This window comes from Crocodylus siamensis, chromosome 5 (genome assembly GCF_052110815.1).
Source record: "Crocodylus siamensis isolate JL-2025a chromosome 5, ASM5211081v1, whole genome shotgun sequence".
NCBI classification, from domain to species: domain Eukaryota; kingdom Metazoa; phylum Chordata; order Crocodylia; family Crocodylidae; genus Crocodylus; species Crocodylus siamensis.
The window spans coordinates 26,268,785-26,285,342 of record NC_143399.1 but is presented as its reverse complement, the minus strand read 5'-3'; positions in this window follow the sequence as shown (position 1 = coordinate 26,285,342).

Here is a 16,558-nt window from a genome sequence, read left to right as displayed (position 1 = left end):
ATGACATTCTGGGACAACAAAATAGCAAATCAATGTTCTATAACAAATCTGTTTAAATGGCACTTGGAATGGTATTCGCAATCTGATGCTTATTTGCAAGTATCCAAGAGGATATATGTAGCAGTGAGATTTATTCATTTATTCCTGATACAGTGTAACTCACTGTATGTATTTTTGCTTTTCCTATAGAGAGGCTTTGGGTTCCTACTGCACAGAAGTCTACACTGACATTTCAGCATGCCCCCAAAATACCAAATAGGATAAACTCCGGTTACAATGCACAAAAACACAAGTGGCAAACCCTTTCTACAAGGAAGTTATATACTATGCTGAAAATGCACCCCCTATATTTAGAACCATCCAGCTGCCTTCAAACAAAATGCATCTCTATTCTTGCAGAGCACAAAGGATCATTTAGATATGCAGGCTGAAGAACATTGTTAGGTTCCTCTGCCAGCCCTGATTTTTATTGGTTGCATCATGTGCAATGTCACAGTGCTGTTCTGTATGGACAGTAGATTAAGGAGTTTTAGATAGCCTTAATCTGTTCTGTCAGAAGGGTACTCTCTCAGCAGACTGACTGCTTAGAGAGAAGCAGAAGTACAGTTTAGGGCTGCATTTTAGGAGTAGAGCAGTATTTATAGATATGATCTAGATTATTTATAATGAACTAGATTTCCTTTTCTTGTCTGGAAAAAAATTTAAATAAGATTTAGTTACATTCCAGTGATATGCATTTTTATGAGAACAAATGTATTTTGAAGCACAACTTAGTTACTTGAAAAGATAAGGAGCATGTGAAAAAGGTTTACGTGGAACATAGTATTTATTTGCCATGCATATTTGATATGAGTTCATTAAATACGCAATAGAAGTGTCAACATAAAGTGCTGTTTAGATCCTACTATAAAAACAAACTGCATTGGTATTAAAATTGGAATGCACTAATCTATGGTTAAATACAAACCTTATTTGCTATACGGTAAAGAAATATTTTGTTGACTATTATTAAATAACCATATACTTAGCCTAATTTAATTTGCCCTTCATTTATAAAGTCTGATAGAGTGAACACTATGTCAGCATAACTGGCACTTTTACATACCATCATTTGCCATTACATGGATTTTTCCTCTCTCACCCATTGACATTCAATCATTAACAATTATCACCAGCCCATGCCTAATTTGAAAGTATTTTCACAGTCTCACTGGACCATTGCCAATCCTTTATACAAAGAGAAAAAAAAATCTGCATCTCTTCAAAGAATACTTCTCATATAACATATATTCCTCTGACTGAGACATAATAAATAAATCTATTCACTGGTAAAACAAGGCTTTTCAAGATAGAGGGGGCTTTTCAGAGATTTCAGGGACAGATTTGCTTACACTTCTTTTTTCTAACCCTTGTAATCCTCTTGATTTTAGTGGAGTTACTTCTGGTTTTCACCAGTTTTAAGTCAGAATCAAGGTATGACTTACATAGCTCTGGAAATATTTTCTGATTACAGCATTCACTGAAAAGATGCATTTTTAAAGATCTGCAGTTGAGAACATAAAAACTACTATAATGAATTGCTCTCGTAACCTGAGGGCTAGGGACACACAAACCAGTTTAAGACATCAGAAACTATAATAGAACAGAAATCCACGGCACATAAACTAGTTTCAAAATGGCTGAAACTGGTTTAAAATAAATCTGATTGAATGTAGTATCAGACTTAACTGATTTGGGTCAAACCAGTTTATGAAACTTCTGTCCCAGACTCCTTCCTGGTTCAAGTTAAATCACAGTCCACCACCATGCTTTCCAGCCCTGGGCTAGGCTGGGCTGTGCTGTCTGCTCCAGCAGAGAAGGGCTGGAGCAGGAGGAGAGTAGGTGGGGATTGATCCCCACCCCCAGGCAAAACCTGGCTAGGGTCTGTGGTCAGGGAAGCAGGTTATACTTCCCTTCCCCCAAGTATGGAGTTGCCCTGCCCCGCTAAAAACTTACTGCTGGCTGCAACTGTAGATTACAAATCCCAGAGGCACCTGGAAGAAGAGTGATGAGCAACTCTTCAGAGTCCTACTGCTGTAATTCTGGACTGCAAATCCCAAAGACCTCAGAAGCATCAGGAAGAGGAAACGAACACACCGCCCATGCTGACTATGTGCCAGAGCCATGCTCTAGTGCTCCCTGACTTCTGGCCGGAGCCACTGCAGGCTGCCTTTCCTAAATCAAAAGCAAATATGTGTCCAATTGTTTCTCTGTTTAATCTCTGCAACTTAGGCTAACCTGCAAAGACTGAATCAATTCAGCCTCGGGGTTTTTGACCGTCTGTATTCAGCGTAAAAGTGGCTAGTACCAGGCATTTAAAAGTAAAATTCAAGAAACCACATAGCAGAGAAGTATGGAATAAATAGCCCATTGTCGAAATATCCTTCTAAACGCTACCTAATGGTTGGTTTATGCCTTGAAGCATAATAAAATGATGATTTCCTTATATCATTTATACATTTTTTAGTTTGTGTAACGTAACTTTGTGCGTTCCCATTACCTATAAAATATCTCATCCTTTTTTTACAATCCTACTAAACAGGTAACTTTGAATATGGATTGGATAAAAAGTGATCTCTATACTAGTCTTAGAATATGTTATAATAGGGAAAAGTTACATGTTACACTTAGACCATGCTAAATCTGTGCAGTATTAAGTGGTGTTAAAGTTAGAATGTGCTGTGAGAGTGTCGCACATTAAAGATGAGGGAGTCGGGAACAATGTATCCTAGGAAGCTGGAGGATTGCAAATTCTTCATTTTGCATATCCCCATGAGCAGGAATGTGCATTTCCCTGGAGACAAAGAGCTGCTGTTTGTCCCCGGGAAACACCTGTACACATGTGCTGTAGTGCACAGAATGTTGCCCTGGATGGGGTATGGGAAGCTGGGGTCAGCACCTGGACTGGCCCCAGAAGCCTTACCTGGGGTCCTGAGGACCTCTGGGGGCTGCAGCTATGATACTTCAGCCCATGCTGCCACCATGTGCCATCCCACTTTTTTCAGATGCAGGGGGGTTTTGACACAGGAGCACATGGTGTCCAACCCTCCCCCTCCCCCACTGTGCTGCAAATTAGCAGCATGGGAAACACCTGCTTGTGTGGCGCTGCATACTGCACATTCATGCTTATCTGGACATGCCCTTTTTCTCTGTGGAGCAGACTGAAGTTACCTAATACAAACTAGGTAGCAGAAGTAACTCTCTCCTAAAGTGGCATAACTTTGAGATGCTCAGAGAGTATTTAACACAAGTTAATGAACTTTAACATGTGGACACTTGTATTATAAATGTCCTTAGTATGGTCTAAGTGTAATGTGTATCCTAGGATGCATAACCAAATACTAAATGACTGCGCAGTAACTGGCATTACTGCACAATAGTGTTCCAGCATGGTGATCTAGTGTTGCTTACTGTGTAGTAGCTCATTACTACTGCACAGTGGTGTTGCATCATGGTTTGTGCCCAGCAATGCCACCGCACAGTAATAATGAGTTACTGTGCAGTAAACGTCTCATGTAGATGCAGCCACTGTCTACCTCTGAACCTATTCTGTTTCAGTTGTATCTTTTTGAGTTTGAAGTGATCAGAGTTTAGAGTCAGAGTGCTCTTTAGGGCAAAAGTGTTTGTCCATCTATCTGTTTTGTCCCTGTGTCTGTAGCTGCAGCATCTAAGTGAATTTCATTTAAAAATGATAGAAATACAAAGCTTCAGTAGTCTTCAGGGAGACTCAATTTACATAACAGCATTGTGATGTTCTTGGTTTTCCATTCTGTTTCATTCTCATTACAGCCAAATATCCTGCAGAATGCACATGCCATGTAGATTTCACAAGTACAGAAAAGAGTGGCAGGATTTTTATTAGATACTTTTAACAAATTAAAATGAAGAATTTATTTCTGAAATGAAATGAAACATCATGAACATTACATTTTTATTGTAATATAGTATTACAAAATATGTTTTCCAATAAATAAAATTATTTGGAACAAAATAGGAGTAATTTAATGTCATTTCTGATCAGTCATTTTGCATTTTTCATGCTCTTTCTTCCGATCATGATATTCCCTTTTCTCTTCGTTCCTTTCTTTTTCCCCTAGCTTCCTTGCAGCAGCATGACTTCTCATGCCATCCTGAATATTTAAAAATAGGCTTTGAATGACACACTATTCTTTTAACCTATTAACAATTACACAAAAGATACATATCACTTGTGATAACAAAAGATTCAGGAAGTGTGTTGGTGCATGTGATTGTCAGGAAAATGTGCTAATACAGATTAGAATAGAAGATGATCTTTATTTTTTAAACATCAATGCCTCGTTATTGTTTCTTTGGATTTTTTTTCTATTTTTAAATATTTGGTATTACAATGAAGGGGAATATGCCAGCTACGTAGGTAGACAGATAAATGAGCCTCTGGACAATTACTGAAAATATACATTAAAAAAAGGGATAGCATGCAAAGTATTTGCACAGGGAAGAAAACAGCTAAAAACATACTGTACATCGTAGGTTCATTACATCCTTCATTAAAGATTATAATGAAAAACAGGTTTTAATAATAAGGTCTGAATCAAAATAATTAGACAATTAGAATAAATACCTCATTAAAATAATGAGATTTGTGTGATGTATAACAATGATTTTTTTTTTCCTTTGTTAGGTATATAAGTCGCTATTGGGCACAGATAGCTCACCAGCAGTGCCATGGGCTCCACTTGTGATTTTCCTCATAGCCTGAAGTAGGGAGTGTTGCAGGGCTGTGCTGTGCAAGTGGAGCACTGGACAGTCTTCTGCTGCTGTTGAACAATACTCCAAGCCCTTCTTGGCATGCGAAGGAAACATGTCTGCTGAAACATCCATTCAGAGAGGGAACAGCATGCATTCTCCACCCCCACTCCCCTACCACCACCCTTACATGGTTAATTGCTATTTCTTTATTAGGTACCTTTGACTCCATGAACTTCCACAAGCAAAGAACACTTCCTATGATTTGGAAACTCTAGAGACTTCCAGTGTGACTGGCCTCTGCATGGAAAGCATTCAAGAGAGAGAGAAGGTTTTTTGCTTCTTTCTTGGTGTGCCCACACAGAGGTTCCTTGCCACTTGTTTGCTAAATTATGTCTATTTAATTAAGAGGGTTATTATAATATATATAAATGGTACTTTGTCAATATAGCATTAACATTATATTATTATTATTTATGCAAAGCTTCTTCTTTGATAACAACTTCACCAGAATATGTTTCTCAGAATTTTCCTCTGGGTCTGTGAGGTGTGATCCAGAGCTAGTTCAGTCTAAAACAATGGGACATTAACATTCAGAAGGACAGCTTACTCAAAGATTACTTATGATTTAGGAATTGGTCATAGTGCCAGTACGTTCCTTTGGGCTGACTGCGGATCCTATTGGATGAATTATCAAACCTATGGATGCTTTTAGGAGGGTTTGGATGAGGATTCTGGGGGGAGGTTGTTGCAATACACTTAGCTGCCCTAAAAGAAATTCCTTTCCTTTGGTATTCCCACGCCCACATACTCCATATCCTATCCCCATGCTCTGTGGTCTAACTCCCTCCTCTATATACCAAATACCAAAGCAACAAAGAAATAGCCTAAGCCAAACTAGGGAGGCAATCTGGCAAAGTCTAGAATGTCTCCATTCTAAGGAAAGGCTAAGCAGGTGAGTGGAGACTGGAAGAGTGAGGCTACCAGCTTCTTGCTTATCAGGAAGTACCTCCGCAAGAGGAGACTGAGGGGGGATCTTGTGGCTGCCTACAACCTTATCAGGGGCCACCAGCAGGGACTCGGGGAAAGTCTGTTCACCAGGGCCCCCCTTGGACTCACCAGGAACAATGGCCACAAGCTGAGGGAGGATAGGTTGAGGTTAGATATTAGGAAGAGCTACTTCACTGTAAGGGTGGCCAGAGCCTGGAACAGGCTCCCCAGAGAGGGGGTGCTCTCACCTGCCCTGGGGATCTTCAAGAGGAGACTGGATAGGCACCTGGTTGGGGTCTGAAGACTCCTGCCACCCCCACTGCTCCTTCGTGGCCAATGGCAGGGGGTTGGACTCGATGATCTGTCTAGGTCCCTTCCCACTCACTGATTCTATGATTCTATGATTATTTTCCCTAATTTTCAGACCCAGGCATCCACAAGTTCCTGGAAACTGGTTTTGCATTTGCAGATTATATAATGTGTGACTCTTATTTCTAGAAAAGTATGACTAAGTTTATGCACATAAACCTTGTGATCAACTAGAAGCTCCCCTCCCCCCCCTGAAAATTAAGTCCTAAATCCCTTATGTTCCATTAATATTTTGACTAGAATTACGTAGAAATGTAAAGACTGGTAATATGAAGGAATATATATTCTTGTCAAACAATGAAACTAATCAGTACCTGCCATGGCTTAAAGTTACGAGAATAGTAAAGAGTATATAGACATTTTGTATAACATAGAAAAGCTTTAGTCTCCTGTTCTTATTAAAAGCCAAGGTGGAATAATGATATTTTCTTTATAGGAAAATAGCAAATGTTGAATTTTAAATGATGGCTAAGAATGCACCTCCAGTGATACCTATCTTTTTCAGTCAATTCAGTTAACTGACACAAAGTATTTTTTGGCCAAAGTCAGCATTCAATGACATCATTTTTATATATTTCTTTGAATTTATACTAGATCAGCTGAGAGTAGAATTTTGCCCTCTGCATATTTACCTACATTCAATGAGAAAGTCATTTGGAAATAAAGATGTGAACTTTGTCAGTTTAAAAATTATTTTGTTCCAAATTACAAGCAAATATTGATCCTCAGAAAGAACATTCCATCTGCTAATCTTGGTTTCATGAAACAAAAGCATTTCAATGCTATTTGAAACCAGCAGACAGATATCTGTTTGTGTTCTCATATCTCAAACAGCTAATCAAAACTCCATGAGGGGAGAGGGAAAGCCATTACCAAGCTGAGCCCAAACATGCCAAGTTTTAGCCTGAGAGGAGTTTGTATCCTGAAGTTATAAGCCACTGAAAATAGGTGTTTGTAATGGAAGTGCCATCTTAACCTTATCTATAGTGGCACTACTGCTTTGCTATAATATCTCCTCTCCTAGCATCTGTGAAATTGTAATCTGTCCTATGCCTGGTAACTGAGGAGATGATGAAACCAACGGACACGCTCTGAACTGCCTTAATTTATCTGTACTAGGTTTTTACTGACACACGGAAAGGGAAGGTGAGCAGGGGGGACTGAAGTCAGACAGCTGAGTGCCTTAGACATGCTCGAAAGAAAGCAAAGCAGGGCACCGGATAAGTGTGTGCATCAGTCACCAGATTATGCTTCTCTACCTTAGTGAGTTTTTAACTTTTTTTCTTTTGTACAGCAAACAAGGAAACAAAAGTCTTCCTGATTTTTGGAGGTTTCATCTGCAATATTTCTCTTTCAGCCTAGTGGCTTTAAGAGAAATTCAGTAGAGGATATCTTACCACTACTGCTAAAGATGTTATCTTTATAAGCTCTCCAAACAGTACAACACAATGCCATAAGTATACTGATACTTTAAAGATGCTGTAGTGCTCAATTATAATTAGTATACCCCTTAAATTATAGCCCCTGATGTGCATGCTTGAAATGATAGAAGTGTCATAAGTAAGCCTATAAAATCCAAATGTATTTATTATATGACTTTTGAGTCACTTACAGCTCCTGAATTGGCTACCATCTTAGGTCACTGCAACTGGTGAATATTGCATCCTTATATTCAAGGCAAGTGGTACTGACTGGGGCATGTCTACACATGCATTTATGCTGACATAAATTTACTGCGTAGTAAATTATTGCACAGTAAGTGGGAATAAGCTGTCATCTACACATGCAAGTATTAAAGTGCATTAACGTTGTGCGTAGAATGACTTGGGAACAAAGTTAGTCATAAGTCAGTCCAGACACACAATGTTACTGCACAGTAAGGCATCTATACATGCATTGCTGTGCAGTAACTAATCATTGTGTTGATGAAAAGTCAAGGGAAGTGTAGGGTTTAAAGGAGTTGGCACAACCTGCTGTGATTCAAAACAACTAAAGTTAACATTGCCACACTTAGCATCTCATTATAAAACAAGTTTTCATTCATTTCATATATATCCCACAGAATTGCTTGAGTGAAGAGCCAAAGAGGAGCTCCTCTGGGCATCTGCAATTCAGCATTTACCTGGCTCTTCTGTCCTCATTCTTTCAGAAATTTTCACTTGTTAATTCTCAGCTTTATCCCTACTTTACCTTCTGACTTACTCAGAACTGTATAAGTACTGTCATCCCAGCTGGCACAGATATGTGACTGGCCGCCAATGATTCCTTAAAACTCAAAGTTTCTAAGATTCCTGCTAATTCTATGATCTGTTATGACTATAAGGTGTTATCCTGTGCCTGTGAGTATATAGTTTCTACATGACATTGGGGAGGGGCAGTGTAGGCAATACTGAAAGAGGAGTTCCTATTCTTGTTAAAATTTGGAAAGCGAAGCTCTTAGCCCATGTGAAAAGAACACTTGTGTTTAATGTAAATGGATATTTGTATAGATCAAAAATATGTAAAGGGGACCACATTTATATTGGAAAACCTATGATTCCATATATTATCCTCCACGCATCCATTATATAAAATAGACAGAAATTTTATAGCATTAATATACAAATAGTGCATTTTGTTCCACTTGGAAAGAATGGATTTGAGATAAGTCTCTTATCCCAGAGATGTTTGCTGGGGTCATATAAGAACTTTCTAATGGATAAAATAAAATTGAAAAGGACTGTCTGGCATCCCCCAGACTTCCACTAGATTGGACAGACATAACCTATTCAAAATGAGTCTCTGTGCAGACACAGATCTTGCTACTATTGCAACAGAGGGCTGCTGTTTCTTTCCCTGATAGAGTTATGTCTGCCTGGGATTAGCTGGAGTTGGGGATCCTTCCCACCCTTTTTTCCTCTTAACAGAAACAGTAAAAGAACTAAACAAAATTAACAGAAAGTGCCAGAAGTGGTGTGGACAAAGGAAAATGTGTTGTCATAAGTGGCAAAAAGCCAAAACCAGAATACAGGGTAGACATAGTTTAATTTAGAAGCAGATTTAGACTTTAGTTCTGGAGTGAAAAAGAGACATAAAGGGAAAACAGTCATTAGCTAATAGAAGAACTGAGGAAACTATATTGCCTTGTAAATTAAGGGCCTAGTTGTCTTCTCCCTGCCCTCCCCTTCTCCTCCCTACCACCCTGGGGAAAATTACACTTTTTAGTAACAGGAAGGATTTAGCTACTGCAGAAATGGACACCAACCAAATCCCTAAGACTGTTATCTGAGTTGTGGGTGCAAATAGAAGTTGCTTTTGCACTGCCTTACCAGTTCTTTCAGCAGCACAAAGGTAAGCAAAAAAGTGCCTATACTCTTTGTCACATCACAAATGCCCAAATTTATGGCTGTGACAGAAGGTAGCAATAGTTTCTACCACTTCATCATGACAGACATCTGTTGGCTTTATGGCACAAAAGCACATGCTCTTCAGCCCCCCAGGCAGTTGCTCCTGGGGCTTAAGGAGCACAATCCCATGCACCTCTCAACTCTTACACAGGATCATAGAATCATAGAGTAGTAGGGCTGAATTTACCTCTTTAGGTCATATAGTCCAAACCCCAACCTAGCCACACCATCCTGTATAAATCCATTATCTAACCTGTTAGCAAAACTACAAAGTCATCCCTGACACAACACAAGACATAATACACTAACCTGCCACAGGTAAAGCATGGGAACCACAGTGGCCAACATCCTGCTCCTGTAAAGATTGTAAATATCCACTCAAGAGATCCCATGTTTCCCCTCTATAAAAGAAGGGAAAAATCCCCACAGTTCATACCAATCTGACCAGAAGGTAAAATTCTTTCTTGATCCCAAATATGGTAATCAATCTGATCTGGAGCAGAAGGACAGAAGCCTCCAAGTTTAAGCTCCAGAAGAAACATTGGCACAACCCAGTCAAAATCTGCAGTCTTGGCTTCAGTGAATACCCAATGCCTCTGAGGAAAGCGTAAAAAAAGCCCCAGACACATCTAGCCAATCCAAAAGCCAAGAAATAGAGTAGAACACAGGAAAAGGTATGCCTAGATCATCACCAACCAGTTGCTGTCCAGTGATGCAGAGTCCACAACTTCCCTAGGCAGTCTATTCTACTGCCTCACCTTTCTGACAGTTTTTCCTCTTATCCAGTCTAAACCTATTTTGCTGCAACTTCAAAACATTGGTCTACATCCTACCCTCTGCAGCAGAAGAGAAAAGGTGTTTCTTTTCTCTCTTCCTCATGTTAACCTTTCAGGTTTGAAGACTGCAATCATTTGCCCTCTTAAGCTCCATTTCTGCAAGCTGAACATGCTGAGTTGCTTCAGCCTCTCTTCATATAACTTGGTTTCCAAGTCCTTTATCATTTTTGTCACCTGCCTCTGGATACTCTCTTACTTCTCCACAGCCTAAAATGTGGAGCCCAAAACTGCGCATAATACTTCATATGATACCTCTACCAGTGCTGAGAAGCTATCCTGTGCTTTATCTTGCACCTAATGCTTCTACCGATGAATCTTAAAACCACATATGCTTTTCATACAGTTTTATCACACTGCAGCCTCAATTTGAGTCTTTGATCTGCCAAGACTCCTGATCCTTCTCTGTTGTGCTGCCATCCAGCAAGGTGGTACCCATTTTGTATTTGCACTTTTGATTGTTTTTCCTGAGGTGTTGCACCCTTCATTTGTCAGCACTGAACTTCATCCTATTAGCTTCAGCCCAGCTTTCTAATCTGCCAGGCTCTGAAGCCCCAGAGGTGCCTGCCCAGCCTTCCTTTCTTACAGAGACATGGGAATCGCCAAAGCACTTCTTTGTAAGTAAGAAAATCCAGAGTTTCCTTGCTTGCAGAGACATGGCCCAGCGATATCTGAGGTGCATCTCCATAAGCAGGGAACACATCACCCATTGTCCCACAACATCAATGGGCAGCACAGTGGGTGATGTGTTACACACAACAGAGTGTATTCTTTGTGCCATAATGCATTTGTCCATATTTTTCTAGCCTCTGTTTATGAGTTTTGATTGGGCATATCTGATCTGTGAGATTTTTGCTGCCCTCTGATAGAATAAGTGCACAACTTATAACCAAAGTGATAGAGTGAATACCTATGTTTTCGATGTAGTATGCCTTTCCTCCATTTTTCACTTAAATTTCATGCAGTAATGCCAACTGTCACAAAATTATCATGAGAGTAGTGATGTCTAGGTAAAATTAAGCTTGACTCATAATTTCACAATAGAACTCAAATCTCAGGATTTTTTTCTTCTACAGCTTGTAGGGCAGCACTCAGCAAGTAAGTCTGTGGAAGGGAAGAGGTGGGAAGATAGGGAAGGGGGGAAGATTGAGGCTTCCACAGTGGGGGGGGGGGGAACAGGGCAGGGGCTGGGGGTGAACAGTCATGCAACAGAGCCATGTGTAGTTCACCCAGAGGCACAGGGTTGGGGAGGGTGCGACCCCCTGCTACAGCACACACCCCTGGGGAAGATATGGGTAGCGTGTGCCCCCTGGATTTGTGTGTGGGGCAGAGGTGGGCTGCCCAATGGGAGCTGGGGCTCTGTGCCCTGCTGCCTTTACCCCAGGAGCTACATGCTGCACTGTGGCCACAGTGTGCATCCCGTCTGTCCAGCAGCAGGAGGTACAACAATTTCTTTGCAACAGTTTTCCTGAAACCAGGTGAGAACTGGTTACCAGATCAGGGGCATAGGGTACTAAAGGCGCTGGCGAACATCATAGCCCAGCCTCTGGCCTGGATCTTTGAAAACTCCTGGCACTCTGGTATAGTGCCTGAAGACTGGAAGAAGGCCAATGTGGTGCCGATCTTCAAGAAATGAAGGGCAGTGGATCCAGCTAACTATAGGCCCATCAGCTTGACTTGTATCCCAGGAAAGGTCTTAGAAAAGTTTATTAAAGAGGCCATCCTTAATGGAGTGGCTGATGCCAAGATCCTAAGGGATAGCCAGCATGGGTTTGTTGCGGGTAGGTCTTGCTTGACCACTCTCATTTCCTTCTACAACCAGGTGACCTATCACCTGGACAAGGGAGAAGAGATTGATGTCATATATCTTGACTTCAAAAAAGCCTTCAGTCTGGTATCCCATGATCACCTCTTGGCAAAATTGGCCAATTGTGGCCTTGGGTCCAGCATGATCTGCTGGCTGGGAAACTGGCTCCGTGGTTGGACCCAGAAGGTAGTAATTAATGGAAGTCATTCGTCATGGTGCCCTGTGACCATTGGGGTCCCTCAAGGCTCTGTCCTGGGACCCATATTTTTCAACATCTTCATTAACGATGTGGACATTGGAGTCAAAGTGGACTGGCCAAGTTCGCTGGTGACACCAAACTTTGGGGCAAAGCATCCATGCCAGAAGATAGGCGGGTGATCCAGATGGACCTGGGCAGGCTCAGCAAATGGACGGACAAGAACCTGATGGTGTTTAACACTTAAAAATGCAAAATTCTCCACCTTGGGAGGAAAAACCTGCAACATCCTTATAGGCTTGGCAGTGCTACGCTGGCTAGCACTACGGAAGAAAGAGACTTGGCGGTCATCATCGACCACAAGATGAACATGAGCCTGCAATGTGATGCTGCGCCTAGAAAAGTGAACAAAACACTGGCTTGCATCCATAGATGCTTCTCAAGCAAATCCCGGGATGTCATTCTCCCCTTGTACTCGGCCTTGGTGAGGCCACAGCTGGAGTACTGCGTCCAGTTTTGGGCTCCACAATTCAAAAAGGCTGTGGAGAAGCTTGAGAGAGTCCAGAGGAGAGCCACGCACATGATCAGAGGTCAGGAAAACAGACCCAACGACAACAGGCTGAGAGCCATGGGGCTCTTTAGCCTGGAAAAGTGCAGGCTCAGGTGTGATCTGATGGCCACCTATAAGTTTATCAGGGGTGACTACCAGGATCTAAAGGAACATTTGTTCATCAGAGCACCCCAAGGGATGACTAGGTCAAATGATCATAAACTACTGCAAGACCATTTCAGGCTGAACATAAGGAAGAATTTCTTTACTATCTCAGTCCCCAAGGTCTGGAACAGCCTGCCATTGGAGGTGGTTCAAGCACGTACATTGAACACCTTCAAGAGTAAATTGGATGCTTATCTTGCTGGGATCCTATGACCCCAGCTGACTTCCTGCCCTTTGGGCAGGGGGCTGGACTCGATGATCTCCCGAGGTCCCTTCCAGCCCTGATGTCTATGAAGTCTATGAAATACAGCAATGACAGCGGTTCTTATAAGATCAGTCCAGAACAGGTGAAGACCCTCTTAGATCATTTGGACATTTTCAAGTCGGCTGGTCCAGACAACCTTCAGCCAAGAGTGCTGAGAAAGCAGGCCAAGCTCATAGTGATGCCTCTGGTGGGGCTGTTTGAGGGGACGTGGAACTCAGGAGTTGTCCCTAATAACTGGAAAAAGGTGAACATGGTTCCCATCTTTAAGAAGGGAAAGAGGGATGACTCTGCCAACTATAGACCGGTTAGTCTGACTTCGGTTCTTGGAAAGATTTTGGAAAAAATTGTCAAGGAGTCCATCAACCACAAGCTTTCATCTAGTGGGGTACTGAGAAGCAACCAGCATGGCTTTGTAGAGGGAAGGTCATGCCTAACAAACCTGGTATCTTTTTATGACCAGGTAAATAACCACCTGGACATGGGACAGGAAGTGAATGTCATCTACCTAGCTTTGAACAAGGCCTTTGATACAGTTTCTCATGAAATCCTCTCAGTTAAGTTCAAGAGTACTAACCCAGACCAGGCTACAGTGTGGTGGGTTGGGAACTGGTTCAAGGGCTGATCCCAATGAGTTGTAATTGATGGGATGGCCTTAGCCTGGAAGGCTGTCTCCAGTGGTGTACCCAAGGGGTCAGTGCTCAGGCCCATTCTCTTTAACATCTTTATTTATTACCTGGATGAGGGAATGAAAAGCGCAATGATTAAGTTTGCGGATGATACCAAGCTGCAGGGACAAGTGGGCATATCAGAGGACAGGTCAAGGATTCAGGAAGACCTTGACAGGCTGGTTCTCTGGGCTGAACAAAACCATATGAGGTTTAACAGGGACAAATGCCAGGTCCTTCATCTTGGTAGGAAGAACCCTTTATCTATATTTATACAATGGATGGTGCTTCACTGGCTGGCACTGCATCTGAAAGGGACATCAATTGACCAGAGGATGAACATGAGCCACCAGTGTAACAAAGTCACCAACAGAGCAAATAGAATGCTGGTGTCTATCAGCAGATGTCACCAACAGATCCAGAGAGGTTCTCCTCCCCTTCTATTCAGAGTTGGTGAGGCCACAGCTGGAGTACTGTGTCCAGTTCTGGGCACCGCACTTTATGAAGGATGTGAACAAGCTTGAAAGGGTGCAGAAAAAGGCCACCCGCATGATCAAGGTCCTGGGGGATAGGCCCTATGAGGAGAGACTTTGGGATCTGAGTTTGTTCAAACTGAGCAAAAGAAGGCTGAGAGGTTCCTTAATAGCCACCGACAAATAAATCATGAGAGAACACCAGTATCTAAGAGAACAACTTTTCAGAAAAGCACCCCTCTCCTTCCTTCCCCTTCCCCCAGGGAAGACATGGACCGATGGACACAAGGTAGTTGTGGAAAAGTTTCAGCTGGACAGAAGGAAAAACTTATTTTCCATATGAGTAACTAGAATTTGGAACACACTTCCAGCAGAGGTGGTACAGTCGCCATCATTGGCAGTCTTTAAGAGGAGGCTGGACAAATACTTCACTAAGCTTATTTGAACCCAATTGCCTCCTGCCCATGGCAGAGGACTTACAGGTCCTTCTTTCTATGATTCTATGGCATCACATGGCTCCAAGGGTAAAGGCAGCAGAGCACAGCGCCCCAGACTGCAGTGGGCATCCTCCCTCTGCTCTGCACACAAATCTGGGGGGTACATGCTCCCCCCATGCCACCCCTGGGGATGCGCGCAGCAGCAGGGAGCCGTGCCTACTCCATACCTCTGCATTAGCCACCTGTGGCTCTCTTGCAGGCCCCACCCCAGGCCCAAGGCCCCATTCATTTGAGCCCCTGCACCACTCCCTCCCTCACTGTGGGGGCCTCAGTCTGTCTCCCCACCCCTTCCTTCCTCCCCCTGCTCCTTCCCCTCCACAGACTTACCTGCTGGGTGATCTCTGTGTCTGCATGGAAAGTGCTAAATGCATAACAGTCTAACAGATGTCCCAACTGTAACAACAGGCAGGAATTTATAATTTTTTTTCTAAAGCATTATCAGCTGTAGTAATATAGTTTTTGTATAAAAGTTTTTGTATTCTCTGATCTATTAAAAGTTAAGTGCCTAATGGGATTTATAAACCAGCGATCAATATATCTATATTGGTTTATATCTCAAAAATAGTATCTCATGATTTACATACCAAATCTCTTGATTTTTAAGAGTTTCTCTCTTGATTTTTAACATGGTGTGGTTAGCAATACTGGATTCGTGACTTTTTTGTATTCAACAAATGTATTAGACTGTGGAAAACATGCAAAAGGAATGTGTAAGGAGCCCTATAAAATGGCTAGATAATATGGAGAAATATAGGAAGTCCTAAAATAGATACAGGCAAAAAGACAAGATGGAAAATATTTTTAGATATTAACTCTAATCACCAGTAACATGCAACAATAGAGGCATAATTCATTGTCATCACAGGGCTGTGTATTGACCTTATTCTCCACTGTATCTGGAAATACTCTTCGGCCAATTACCAAGTAATTTGTTCAAATTGTTTTGATTTTCTCATTAGCATTACAATATATTGTTTGCAATCAACTATAAGAGATTGTAATATTGATGTTATGGTACTAATAGCAATAGGTAAGATAAGTTAATAGCCCTTTATAGCCCTCACTATTTAATGTGTTATCTACATCTTCAATATACTTCCTCCTTTATAGTACCTAGTTCATTGCATGCTCCATTCCTTTCTCTGCTTAAAGTATTCCAGAAACAGAAAGGTAGGGATTGGAGACCTTTCATATTTCACATCTGTTATTTTTCAATGTAGCATCGTATTTTGTTTCTAGATTCCAGTTTACTATCAGGCTGACTAAAATGAACTATTTGCCACTTCCCTTCCTGCATGTCTTCTACATAACCATAAAATAGGACCAAATATTTACAAATGTGTAATTCGACTCAGAAAGAAAAATCTAAATGGGCTCACATACTAAGCTTGTTTGTCGACAGGAAATAAATTCATACAGTTTCCTTGTCAAGACTCTATTGTTGTGTAAATATAATTTAAATAAATAGACTTCTTGTCCACTATGCTCATTTCTGAACAGTTGTTAAGACAACTCACAGCAGTTGTCATTTAAATTGGACCTAACTCCTCTTATCTGTCCACTTTACTGCATTTACTGATACTTTCCTTTTGTCC